Consider the following 12,392-nt stretch of genomic DNA (forward strand, 5'->3'; position numbering starts at 1 on the left):
CAACGGAGCGAGAGCAGCACAGATAGACAGATTATTACTGGCTACTGGTCCGCACCTCCTGAGAGGTGACGGGGCGCAAGGAACGATTCATTATTCTACCCAATGCATTATAATAACATATCACTAAACAGAACCACGAGGACATCAATATTGTGGTGTTTGAACGTGTTAAACGTAAGTCCTGCCCTGGCCACTTGACAACAGCAGCAAGACGAGAGAGGAAGGAACCCATTCCGCCCAGAACGTCCACTGCGCATATCTCCTCCTGGACAGGCTGGACATCATCGTACCGAGGAATCCTGGTGCTGAAAGTCGTGTCGTACCACCTAACCCACCCTAACAGGACGTCTACAGGCAGTCAACCGCTACTGGGTATGCAACCTGTTTGTTATTCCGACACTGTTTTAGTAATTTAAACGTCTTGTCTTGTGTCCAAATGTGAAAAGGGCCGTCTCATAAAGAGCTGTGACATTTTGCCAAGTAATAAACCGTTGTTTCCACCAGTTAACCATTTATGGGTATCCAGCCGGGGTCCCTCAGGGCTCAATACTACTGTATTTTCTGTTTTGGGTTATTTCACTGAATGTGTTGTGAGCTTGTCGATCTGCTAATTTTCTGTGAAAGCTTTCCCCACAATACCGATGCTGGGGTTTAAGTGGTTAAATGTCTTATGTCCAAATATGAAAAGGGCCGTCTCAAAGGAGGTGTGACATTTTGCCAAATAATAAACCAGTTATAAACCATCAGTTACATTTTAGAGAGATGATCTCGAGGGTCAGCTCAGAACATAGCAACATAAATTAATTGTCATTTACAGGTGAAGACCAATTACTTGTTTTGCCTACAAGCTATAATTTCCAAGTCTCGCATGACTGACTTGGAATGTATAATGGCCTACATATAAATATGTGGTAGCGTTGTCTCCACGTGACGTCACCATCTGTTGCTTGCTGTCAGGCTCTTTCAAGATACCGGTAGTTAGATCATACATAAAACCCTTCCTCTTAAAGCTGTTGTTCCTGGCTGCCCGCCACTCCCCTCTGTTAGTGTTTGGTCTGAGAGGCTGAGCAATGCATTGTTGAATTGAGGCCGGGATATTAATATCCTCATGCCATTGAAACTGGATGATGATGGCATTGTCGCCCGAAACAAGAGAAGTAGGGTACTTGACATCCGAGTCAGATTGGGCAATTTACTGAACCATACAACAATGGCTGGAACATTTAGCTACAGATATGGGGGATTATAAATTGAAACAGCGAATGAGCCACCAATGGGCTCACATAACAACATGCTGTGCCTGTTCATGAACTATATAGAGCCTATTGATCACAGTCTCATCACAGTTGTAATTTTATATGGCTATTGGCGTAACTGTAGAATGTACACCACACAGCACTGTGTAAAAAAAGAAAGACAGAACGAGAGACACTACCTGGCTAAGTAGGGTAGGTAGGCTGATGTTGTCTGAAGACTTAACAAATAGCCTAGCTCAAGTAATATTTGGAATTTAGTCTACCAAGTGAATGGTTGAACCTCTGTGGGAGTTGTTTTGTTCTATTATTAATTACTAATGACATCATTACACCTGTGTAGTAACGTATCTAATTATTGTTGCTAAAGCTTCGCTCCCCACCATTCTCTGCCTGCTGTAGTAACAGTCAGACACATCAATCTTGTGTTAGTATTTAGGTGGAATGGACCTTTGGCCAGGTTGGTCTGCTCTCACTGGCGAGACAAAGCAGCAAAGAGTCATTATAGCCTCTGATGCTTTAGCCTCGATCTCCAGGATTTTATTTACTGAGGCTCTGACTATTCAGTTCTTGGCTTGGGACTGGGACACTTTATTTGAAAAAGAAATTGCACTCCCTTGGGGGTTCCAGGGGGTCCCCACCAAAATTAGTTAATATAACGTCACAATCAATTAACCACTTTATCCATATTTTTGGCTTTGGCTATTCAAAAATAACAGATATACAAGCATAGCGTGGCACAAAGTGACCTGCTATGAGCGTGTAGATCTGCTAAAAAAAAAATTGCAAATCTTTGAATATATATATTCTTATAGCATTCTTTTAAACTCAAATCATTGCTTCTGGAGGTCCCTAGCACAAAATATTTTCAGATGCGCGTCCGCGGCCATATACACATCATTTTGGGGGTCCTTGACATGAAAAGGTTTGAGAAACACACTGAATCATAATAGGCATATTTTAGAAATGAGATCACAATGTGGCGTTGTGAAAATGACCTCTTCAGTTCCTCTTGCTTCTGACATGTGCTATTGTTACCAATACCATGACCTCATCCACAGTAGCTTTGTGTTCCCGTGTCAATACAGCATTCACCTTACACACAATAGCCGGGAATTTCAACATTCCATTGTCAGGCATAGGCGGACACAGACCACAGTAAAGCTTTCCTCTTTGAAATGTGAGTACAATTTGTCTAGTCATTGTTTGATTCTGCCTGTAATTAACCCTGTTCATTTGTATGGATAGACTTTTAACCAATCAGTTGGCCCCTGACAGCCTTCCCTAGGGTCTCTCAGTCAGGAAAGTGTCTGTGTGTGCGTGCCTGTGTGTGTGTGTGTGTGTGCTTGTGCGTGTGCGGGCGTGCATTTGACATATACTGTACATGTTTGTTTTTACTTTACTTCACATTTATTTTAATTTATTTATTGACCATTATTATAGTTTTTGTTATAAAATAATGCAGTAAATGAAGCTACAATAACAGATTAGTTCCATAAGTGCATGATGAAGCAGTGTGGGCTCCAACAGTAATCAAATCCACAATGAGCTTGACAAAGCTTGGTGTCATCATTAGGGCCGCAGCCAGAGACCAGCCCTTTTGCTAGTCTCTTCTTATTAGTCTGTGTGGTTCCATCTTGTTGTGTGTGTGTGTGTGTGTGTGTGTGTGTGGTGAATGTAGGTGTCAGGGGTTCAGGGAGGACTTCTCTTCGCCACGGTAGTGCCTGCAGGCTTGACATTAAACATTCAACAACTCAGCAGTACGCCTCCCAAACTGTCCTCTAATTATAGAAGCTCAGCCTGATTCTCTACCTCCACCTTCAAATGTCTCGATCTGAACTCAGCCTGTACTTTCTGCATGTACTTTCTGCATGTACTTTCTGTGTGTGTGTGTGTGTGTGTGTGTGTGTGTGTGTGTGTGTGTGTGTGTGTGTGTGTGTGTGTGTGTGTGTGTGTGTGTGTGTGTGTGTGTGTGTGTGTGTGTGTGTGTGTGTTTGTTTAAGAGAGAAATGTATAGAGATACAGCTGCCTCTTTCACACTAGATTTTTGCACAGTCATTTTAAAGTAGTTTCTCATCTCCTTCCTTCGATTGTGAGTGTTGGGTTGCGAGACGATCTGGCAGAGAGAGGAGGGATGATGTACAAAATGTCACAGAATAGATGCCAACCTGTTTGAATCAGGAATGGAAAAGTACTGTCTTACGAACACTCACAGTCAGGCAGTGTATTATTTACCCGTCTGTTCCTGGATATCTACCTGCATCTTGTATACTGCAGAGTGTTCTGCATCAAATCTCTAGTTTATTACAATATCAGACTAGAGAGGTGGAGAGGTGACACATGGCATAAGTTGTGAATCAGATGCAATCATAAGTATCTCATTGTGGTTTTAGACTAAACACTGTCTGTCTGTCTGTCTGTCTGTCTGTCTGTCTGTCTGTCTGTCTGTCTGTGTGTGTGTGTGTGTGTGTGTGTGTGTGTGTGTGTGTGTGAGAGAGAGAGACGTGTAAAGCTTCTTGGGCTTTTGGCAATTGTTCAATCTAGGCTATTTCCTCAGAAAAACGATGAGCAAGCACTGAATGTGTAAACACCACACACACACACACACACACACACACACACACACACACACACACACACACACACACACACACACACACACACACACACACACACTATGGGTGTAATAAACATACACACTCAGCACACACACATACTGTAATCGCCAGATCGTTTGTTTCTGCCCTCGAGTGTGGTGACGTGGATTCCAGGCAACAGCAGGCCGGTTATGCATCAGTGAGGTCAGTCTTTCTACAGAATGCGGCTGCTATCAAAGTTCCTCCTTTTCCCATGAACTCATTACCACTTATGTCTGGAACCCTCTCATTACCACTTATGTTTGGAATCTGACACAAAAAAAACACTTTACAACCACTTTACAGTCCCCCAGATACAAGAAATTAACAAATTAAATTTGTCTGGGGAGTGTTTATTCAGTATTTAGTCTGTGGTTATAATCAGGCATCCAAACCTTGGAGCAGAGAATCCCCACTACCCAATTACATGTTGTGTTCCATAAAGTTAATTATGAATATTGAGTACAAGGAACAGAACCATCTATTCCTTAAAGTTCAAGCTGTCTGTCTGTCTGTCTGTCTGTCTGTCTGTCTGTCTGTCTGTCTGTCTGTCTGTCTGTGAGTGAGTGTGGTTAGAGAAATATGCCCATATGGACTTGCCTGGCGTCAACACGAATCGTTCAGGCAATGGTTTCTGTTGAGTGTGACGTCAGGCCAGAGCTCGATCAGCGGGAAAGAGTGAGAGAGGGGGAGGGAGGAAGGGAGGATGTGTGTGGTGTGAGACCAGCTGACTACCCGGCACTTTGACTTGGATCAATGTGTTAAGGCTTCGGTACCCATTGGGTTATTGCATGCCCCCCCCAGCTCACTCTCACTACTCTCCCCAGCTCACTCTCACTACTCTCCCCAGCTCACTTTCACTACTCTCCCCCTTCATCCTCTCCTCCCTTTCTCCCCCTCTATCCCTCCCATCTCCTCTCCCACTCTACCTCTCTCACTGATTGAGCTCTAGTCTGACGTCACACACAACAGAAACCGTTGCCTTACAACGTCAATTTGACTGATGTCGAGCATTGACCAATCTGGGAACCCATCGGCAAAAAAGGGGAAAAGAAAAGGTTTTCCTTTGAATTTGTCACAGAGCTCTGAATCTGTCTTGAGGCATTAACCATTGACTAACAACGTCGTCGTCGACTACGCTGTCAGTAATGGAATGGCAGGCATATCCATATCATATTTGTCCAGATCACTCACTCACAGACAGACAACTTCTCTTTCATATCACATATGTGTGTGTGTGTGTGTGTGGGGGGGGGTGTATTTAACGCATAAAAAATGGGAAAGCATCATCAAAGTGTCAATTTAGATTTTAGCGTTGGCTATTCTAAAATAGCAAATATACAAGCTCACAACACGTCACTTCGTGCTGCGCTGTGAGCTTGTACATCTGCTATTTTTGAACATCCTTGGCACAAAAAACTTTGAGAACTACTGATTTAGAAGGCAGGCATTTGTAGAATCGGCCTCAGGTCTTAATGGGTTAATATTTCCATGGTGACTGTATGCAGATCACGGCTCCCTAGACTTGACTGACTTACAGTAAATGAAGGAGAAGAGACGAAGAGCGAGTCGCTTGGTTCAGCTTTCCCCTTTCATTGGCCTCAGACATGACGGAAGCGACCTCCATGATGGATTTGTCTGCTCAGACAGCTGTGACTGATGGGACATTTGGAGGTGGAGAGGTAGAGAGAGAGAGAGAGTCAGAGGGACACTTAGAGAGGGGGAGAGAGAGGTATTGAGAGAGAGAAGTTGCAATTGCGTGACCAAAGCCCGTAAGAGCCCGCTGAACAAACAATCAGCTAATTGGATGGGGAGGTGGGGTGTGTGTTTGGGGTGGGGTGTCCGTTGGCCTAGTAGTGGTTAGTGAGACAGTAACAAAAACTTTGTGAGGCATAGCCTCACTTCCAGAAACGGCTCAATTGTGTCCTTATGTAAGATGTAAGACACTGACCTGTATATTGTGTCGAGCTGCTAAATAGATAATTTAGTATGACATACATACTGTATATGACCTTTTGAGATGAGGTCAGCCCTAGTTAGTCTTTCCTACTGTGTGTGTGTGTGTGTGTATATATATATATATATATGGGCCCTCACACACCTATGTCGCACCACTGATCCGACTGATTATGCCCATATATTATGATAGATGATCTCTGTATCTGTCAGTCCTTGTCCCTTTTATGGCCATGTATTAAGATCTCTGTATCTGTCAGTCCATGTCCCTTTTATGCCCATATGGAGGTCCCTTGATGTCATCAGTATATGCCCATATACCGGCTGGCCGGTCCTCCCATAAGACCCCTGATTTCACTCTCATGACGCACTTAGGAGAAGAGCACTATACAAATGCAGTCCATTTACCATGCAAGAAGACTATCTATTCTGCTCAGACAGATACAGGAAGGTTGGGAGAGGTGAGATCAACGTTGTGTGGACCAACTGTGTGTCTCTCTGGTCAGAAGAGGTAGCTACGGTTGCTAAGGGCTTACGCTGTCGGTCCATTTACTAATACTGTAGCTAACTTGCTCTACTGCTAATGACCATACACACTGCATTAACCCCTCCCTGGTTGAAGAGGGGACCACCTGTTCTGTCCAGAGGCTGCAGCACTGTGTCCCCATCTTCCAGATTACAGCCAGGGGTAAGAGGTATGCTCTCAAACAGGCTAATTAGCTTTGCCATGCCGTCTGCCAGCATCTAGCTCCATGCCTAGTAGTTACCATCATGTCACAACAGAGTCATCAGTCAGGAAGTTTGGGTCTTTGGTAGGGCAATGCCTCCGTGATGTAATAAGGGAACTGCTGCTGCAAGACGGAACAACAGCTGTTACTGCCTGGAGCCTGGCTATGAGAGATGGTTTTGGTGGCTTGTGATGAAATAAAGGAAAGTAAACAAAGGAGCTTTTTGTATGGTCAACGGTGGAAGTTTTGAGGTTAGAAAATCCACCCTGTGATTAAAGACTTACATATGTCGTTGCTGTCAATGTAGAAAAGAACCTGTGTTCCAATGGATCCAGTGTTATTTGGTCATTAGCTATTGTTAATTCATTGGTTAAAATTGTATAAGACACACTTAACCACTTTCAACCTGGCATCACAATTGTGGACGTGTCATTGTAGGCGTCGCAAATGCCATCTGTTGCGAGCTTGTAGATCGGCTATTTTCACTATTCTTGCGTGACACTAGTAGGGCATTCATTTATATAAAAAAAAAATCACACCCAGTGTGAAGTGGGCGGTGTGGTCACAGTGGTCATCACAGTGATGGAAGTTCACTTAAAGAAAAGTAATATTGTGGACCAACCATTGTACACCCCTAACTTAAAAAAAACCATAAATGTGTTTTTTTTAAAGTGCATAGTCCTATTTATAGGGCTATAAACATGTGTCATGTTTCACTAGCCAATCACAGTCCTGAATAGACTGTGATTGGCCAATCACGGTGCAGGGTTAGGGGGGTACACTGGTGGCCAATCACAGTGCAGGGTTGGGGGGGTGCAAAATCCAAACCTCACATATAGGGGCGGCCCAAAAAACATAAATATATGACTGATATGGAGATGCGATGTTTCTGCCAGACAGCAATGATATTCAATCCCATCAGCGGTCAGTTTGAATAATAGGCTATGGAAACATTTAGTAATACCCTTGTCTTTTGCCTACCATTTGCCGACCTAATTTCTGCTGGGTGTTTAAATGATAGTATAAAGGAGCACCAGAGATTATCACATTAGTCTTTTCTTCTGTACTCATCCTCCAACATCGTGACGTGTCCCTGGAAACCACTAGTAACCAGACGGGTTTGGTTTGGTTTTGTGTGTGTGAGGGAGAGAAACATGTGGGTTAGGGCTATTTGGGCTTGTTCCTAAAGTTTAGTTGTTTATTTGGGCTTGTTTCTAAAGTGCAGTTGTTCATTTGGGCTTGTTTCTAAAGTGCAGTTGTTTATTTGGGCTTGTTTCTAAAGTGTAGTTGTTTATTTGGGCTTGTTTCTAAAGTGTAGTTGTTTATTTGGGCTTGTTTCTAAAGTGTAGTTGTTTATTTGGGCTTGTTTCTAAAGTGTAGTTGTTTATTTGGGCTTGTTTCTAAAGTGTAGTTGCTTATTGTCTCCGCCAGGCCGAAAGGCATGGCGAGAGAGTATGTTTTACCCCCTGTCTGTCCGTCCGTCCGTCCGTGTGTGTGTGTGTGTGTGTCCGTGTGTCATTCTGTCATTTTGTGTACAGCTAATCTCTGGCACCGTTGGCTTGATCGCAACGAAACTGTGCACACACACTCCCTGGGCCACATGGGCCTTTTATAGCGCCACCAGGAGGCCGATTTGTGCAAAACACATTTTTGGACAGTACTCCTACAGATTCTGGCCAAAAATCCCGCAAATCGGTACACAGTATCTCTATAGTCATTAAAAGAAACGGCTCATTTCAGATTTTTCATATTCCATCCTGATTGGCAAAAATTGCCTTTCAAAGTTTGCAGGAGTACTCAGTTTCTAACAAAATGCCTCAAATCATGAACACAGCATGCAATTTCTGTGAAATTTTGCACACACATTCTCATTAGGCCGAGGAAGAAATGCCATTTGAAAATGTCCAAATCAGCCTCATGGTGGCGCTGTAACAGGCCAATTTGTGTTTTTACCTATAATTGCACCGATCAGTGTAAAACTTTGCCCTGCATTTTTCACATTTGCCTTTTATAGCGCCACCAGGAGGCAGACTTATGTAAAACACATTTTTTGATATTAAGCCTTCAGATTTGATCCAAATTTCAAGCAAATCGGTACACATGATCTCTATAGTCATGTGATCAAGACGGATCTGTTTGATTTTTCATATTCCATCCTGATTGGCTAACATTGACATGTAATGTTTGCAGGAGTGGCCCGTTTTGAACAAAATGCCGCAAATCATGAACGCAGCGTCCGATTGCGGTGAAACTTTGAATGCACATTTGCACTACGTTGAGGAACAAATGGCACCCTTTTCACATTGGCCTGTTATAGCGCCACCAGCAGTGTAGTTTCTAAAGTGTAGTTGCTTATTTGGGCTTGTTTTTAAAGTGTAGTTGCTTGTTTGGTCTTGTTTCTAAAGTGTAGTTGTTTATTTGGTCTTGTTTCTAAAGTGCAGTTGCTTATTTGGTCTTGTTTCTAAAGTGTAGTTGCTCATTTGGGCTTGTTTCTAAAGTGTAGTTGCTCATTTGGGCTTGTTTCTAAAGTGTAGTTGCTCATTTGGGCTTGTTTCTAAAGTGTAGTTTTTTATTTGGGCTTGTTTCTAAAGTGTAGTTGTTTATTTGGGCTTGTTTCTAAAGTGTAGTTGTTTATTTGGGCTTGTTTCTAAAGTGTAGTTGCTCATTTGGGCTTGTTTCTAAAGTGTAGTTGCTCATTTGGGCTTGTTTCTAAAGTGTAGTTGCTCATTTGGGCTTGTTTCTAAAGTGTAGTTTTTTATTTGGGCTTGTTTCTAAAGTGTAGTTGCTCATTTGGGCTTGTTTCTAAAGTGTAGTTGTTTATTTGGGCTTGTTTCTAAAGTGTAGTTTCTTATTTGGGCTTGTTTCTAAAGTGTAGTTGTTTATTTGGGCTTGTTTCCTAATGTTGTTTAAACCAGGGGTCTTCAACCTTTTCACGCCAGGGACCCCCAAACTGATGGGGAGATGGAGCAGGGACCCCCTACCTCGTAGGGTAGGTGGGGCTACCACATATATTTTATATTTATGTATACAATTGTGTTTTATATTGCCTGCTCCTATACGCACCTGCTAGGTGTACAAAATAAAAATTCTCTACAAAATATGTATAAACATACCATGTTATTGTGCATTGTGCCTCCATTTATCTGTTTGCTATGGATTCATGTTATGTTTAAAGACAATTTGACATTTTGGGGGAAAAAAAGAAAAAAAAACATTTTTTTTTTTCAAACTAAAATATTGTTTAATCAAACAACAATTTCGCGGACCCCCTGCAGTACCTCCGCGGACCCCCTAGGGGTCGCGGACCCCCTGTTGAAGACCTCTGGTTTAAACAACAGTGTAGTGTAGACTGTAAGGGTCCATGTGGTTCAGTAGTGTAGACTGTAAGGGTCCACGGGGTTCTGTAGTGTAGACTGTAAGGGTCCATGTGGTTCTGTAGTGTAGACTGTAAGGGTCCATGTGGTTCAGTAGTGTAGACTGTAAGGGTCCACGGGGTTCTGTAGTGTAGACTGTAAGGGTCCATGTGGTTCAGTAGTGTAGACTGTAAGGGTCCATGTGGTTCTGTAGTGTAGACTGTAAGGGTCCACGGGGTTCTGTAGTGTAGACTGTAAGGGTCCATGTGGTTCTGTAGTGTAGACTGTAAGGGTCCATGTGGTTCTGTAGTGTAGACTGTAAGGGTCCACGTGGTTCTGTAGTGTAGACTGTAAGGGTCCATGTGGTTCTGTAGTGTAGACTGTAAGGGTCCATGTGGTTCTGTAGTGTAGACTGTAAGGGTCCACGTGGTTCTGTAGTGTAGACTGTAAGGGTCCATGTGGTTCTGTAGTGTAGACTGTAAGGGTCTATGTGGTTCTGTAGTGTAGACTGTAAGGGTCCATGTGGTTCTGTAGTGTAGACTGTAAGGGTCCACGTGGTTCTGTAGTGTAGACTGTAAGGGTCCACGTGGTTCTGTAGTGTAGACTGCACTGTCAGAGCAAACAGTCACAAACACGGTGCAGTCTAATCTCACTGACGGGGGTGGCCGTAATCTATGGCGACTCGTGGCGATCGATGTGTCCGCCCGATGTGTTGAAGTGTTGGTACTGTAGGTGTTAGCTGGTGTGTGTGCTTGATGCTTCGTGGAATCTAACATCAGCCAGACACATCCTCACAGACACCAGACACATCCTCACAGACACCAGACACATCCTCACATAGACAAATATAGAAGCATACGCTCAAACTAGTCTGTAGCCAGAGGATTCTCTGACCGTCCCGGCTCTGGCCTGAAAGACCTCCCACAGAATGGTTCCGGATTGTACCACCTCTAGGGACCCCCTCTAGGGACCCCCTCTAGAGACCACCTCTAGGGACCCTTTCTAGGGACCCCCTTTAGAGACCACCTCTAGGAACCCTTTCTAGGGACCCCCTCGGACTTCCATACTTGTATGGAAACCAATTCAAATGCAGGTACAACCGTGACGTGCCATGAGGTACTGTGCTATAGAAACGCTACATTAGAGACTCCATATTGGGGCTGACTTATGACCTCATCATGATGACATGAGCAAACACAGTGATTCCTATGAGTAGATTGACCTATGACCTCTGTTTCACAGTAGTATTATCCACAGCCAAGACCCTGATCTTCAAGAACCCGACGTGTATTGTTTGGAACTGTGTTTTACCGTTGGTGGTTGTGTTTGAAATGTTCTGCTGGACTTTGCATCTGGAAGACGTAAATACAAGTAGAAGACGTAGAACATATGGCCCTGTTGTAACAGTAGGGCTCAAGTTGTACTGCTTTGGAGGATCATTGATTAAAAAACCCCACCAATGGTGCTCTACATACACGTCTGACACGTCCAACACGTCCGATGATGACCTACCGGTACATGTATGTAAAGAGACGCATGTGCACATCTTAAACACAGTGTCTTTGCACTGGAAGACGTTGTCCCCAGAGACAACCGGACCAAGAGGAGAATGTCCCCTTGAGCAAGGCTGTGTGACTGCAGAAGAGTGGGTTCCACCCTACCCGATGAGGGACCACACAGCTGTGCTGATAGACCATATCATCTATGTCTTGGGTGGGCTGTGCCGTCGGGGGGGTGTCGCCGCATTTGATGTTGACACCCACAGATGGTTAGAGCCCAAGGTTTGTGGGGATGTTCCAAAGGCCAGGTGGGACCACTCAGCCTGTGTCTGGGGCAAGGTCATGTATGTCTTTGGGGGAAGGACCCGGCATGGAATCAGCAAACAACTGTACAAGTTGGACACCAGCACAATGGTCTGGTCTTTAATGAACACGAATGGCACTCTGCCACCTGCTTCAAACGGTCACACTGCCACCGTCATCGGAAAAAGATGTTTGTATTTGGAGGCCGAGGGATAAGGAGGGACTTCAGCATCATCCACGTGTTTGACATAGAGACCAGCTGCTGGCACAGCGTAACTTCTACACAGCTTGGTATAAAGCATCTATTCTCGGGTCATTCAGCCTTTGCCTACAATGGAGAGCTGTACACACTTGGTTTTACCTGCAATGATCTGTGGAAATTAAATTCAGAGACCTGCTCCTGGAAGAAGTTAAAGCCCAAGGGGAAAGGTCCGTGTTCAAGCGACTTGCACAGTGGCGTGGTGGGAGATCGTATTTTCCTCTTTGGAGGATTTAGAAATATCATCGTTGATGACCTGTACATGTTAGACTTAAGTCCTGGTCTCAGGATGTTATGCAAGCTAGCAGTTATTCGGTACGATCTGGATAAGTCAGAACTGCCACATGACATCAGGTGGGAACTAGCAGCCATGACTAACAAAAACTACTGCAGAGACTACCAAAG

At 44.0% G+C, this 12,392-nt stretch overlaps 1 protein-coding gene across 1 annotated transcript in view; it reads left to right on the forward strand.

The window, feature by feature from the left end:
* Positions 1-12,392, forward strand: part of rnf19b (ring finger protein 19B) — a 38,643-nt gene continuing 26,251 nt past the window's right edge. Inside the window, exon 1 of the mRNA XM_080442010.1 lies at positions 1-372. The gene's annotated coding sequence lies outside the window, so the exon portion shown is untranslated. The remainder of the gene's footprint in view (positions 373-12,392) is intronic.

Source organism: Gymnoscopelus braueri, assembly GCF_963280865.1.
Source record: "Gymnoscopelus braueri genome assembly, chromosome: 11".
In the NCBI taxonomy this organism is placed as follows: domain Eukaryota; kingdom Metazoa; phylum Chordata; class Actinopteri; order Myctophiformes; family Myctophidae; genus Gymnoscopelus; species Gymnoscopelus braueri.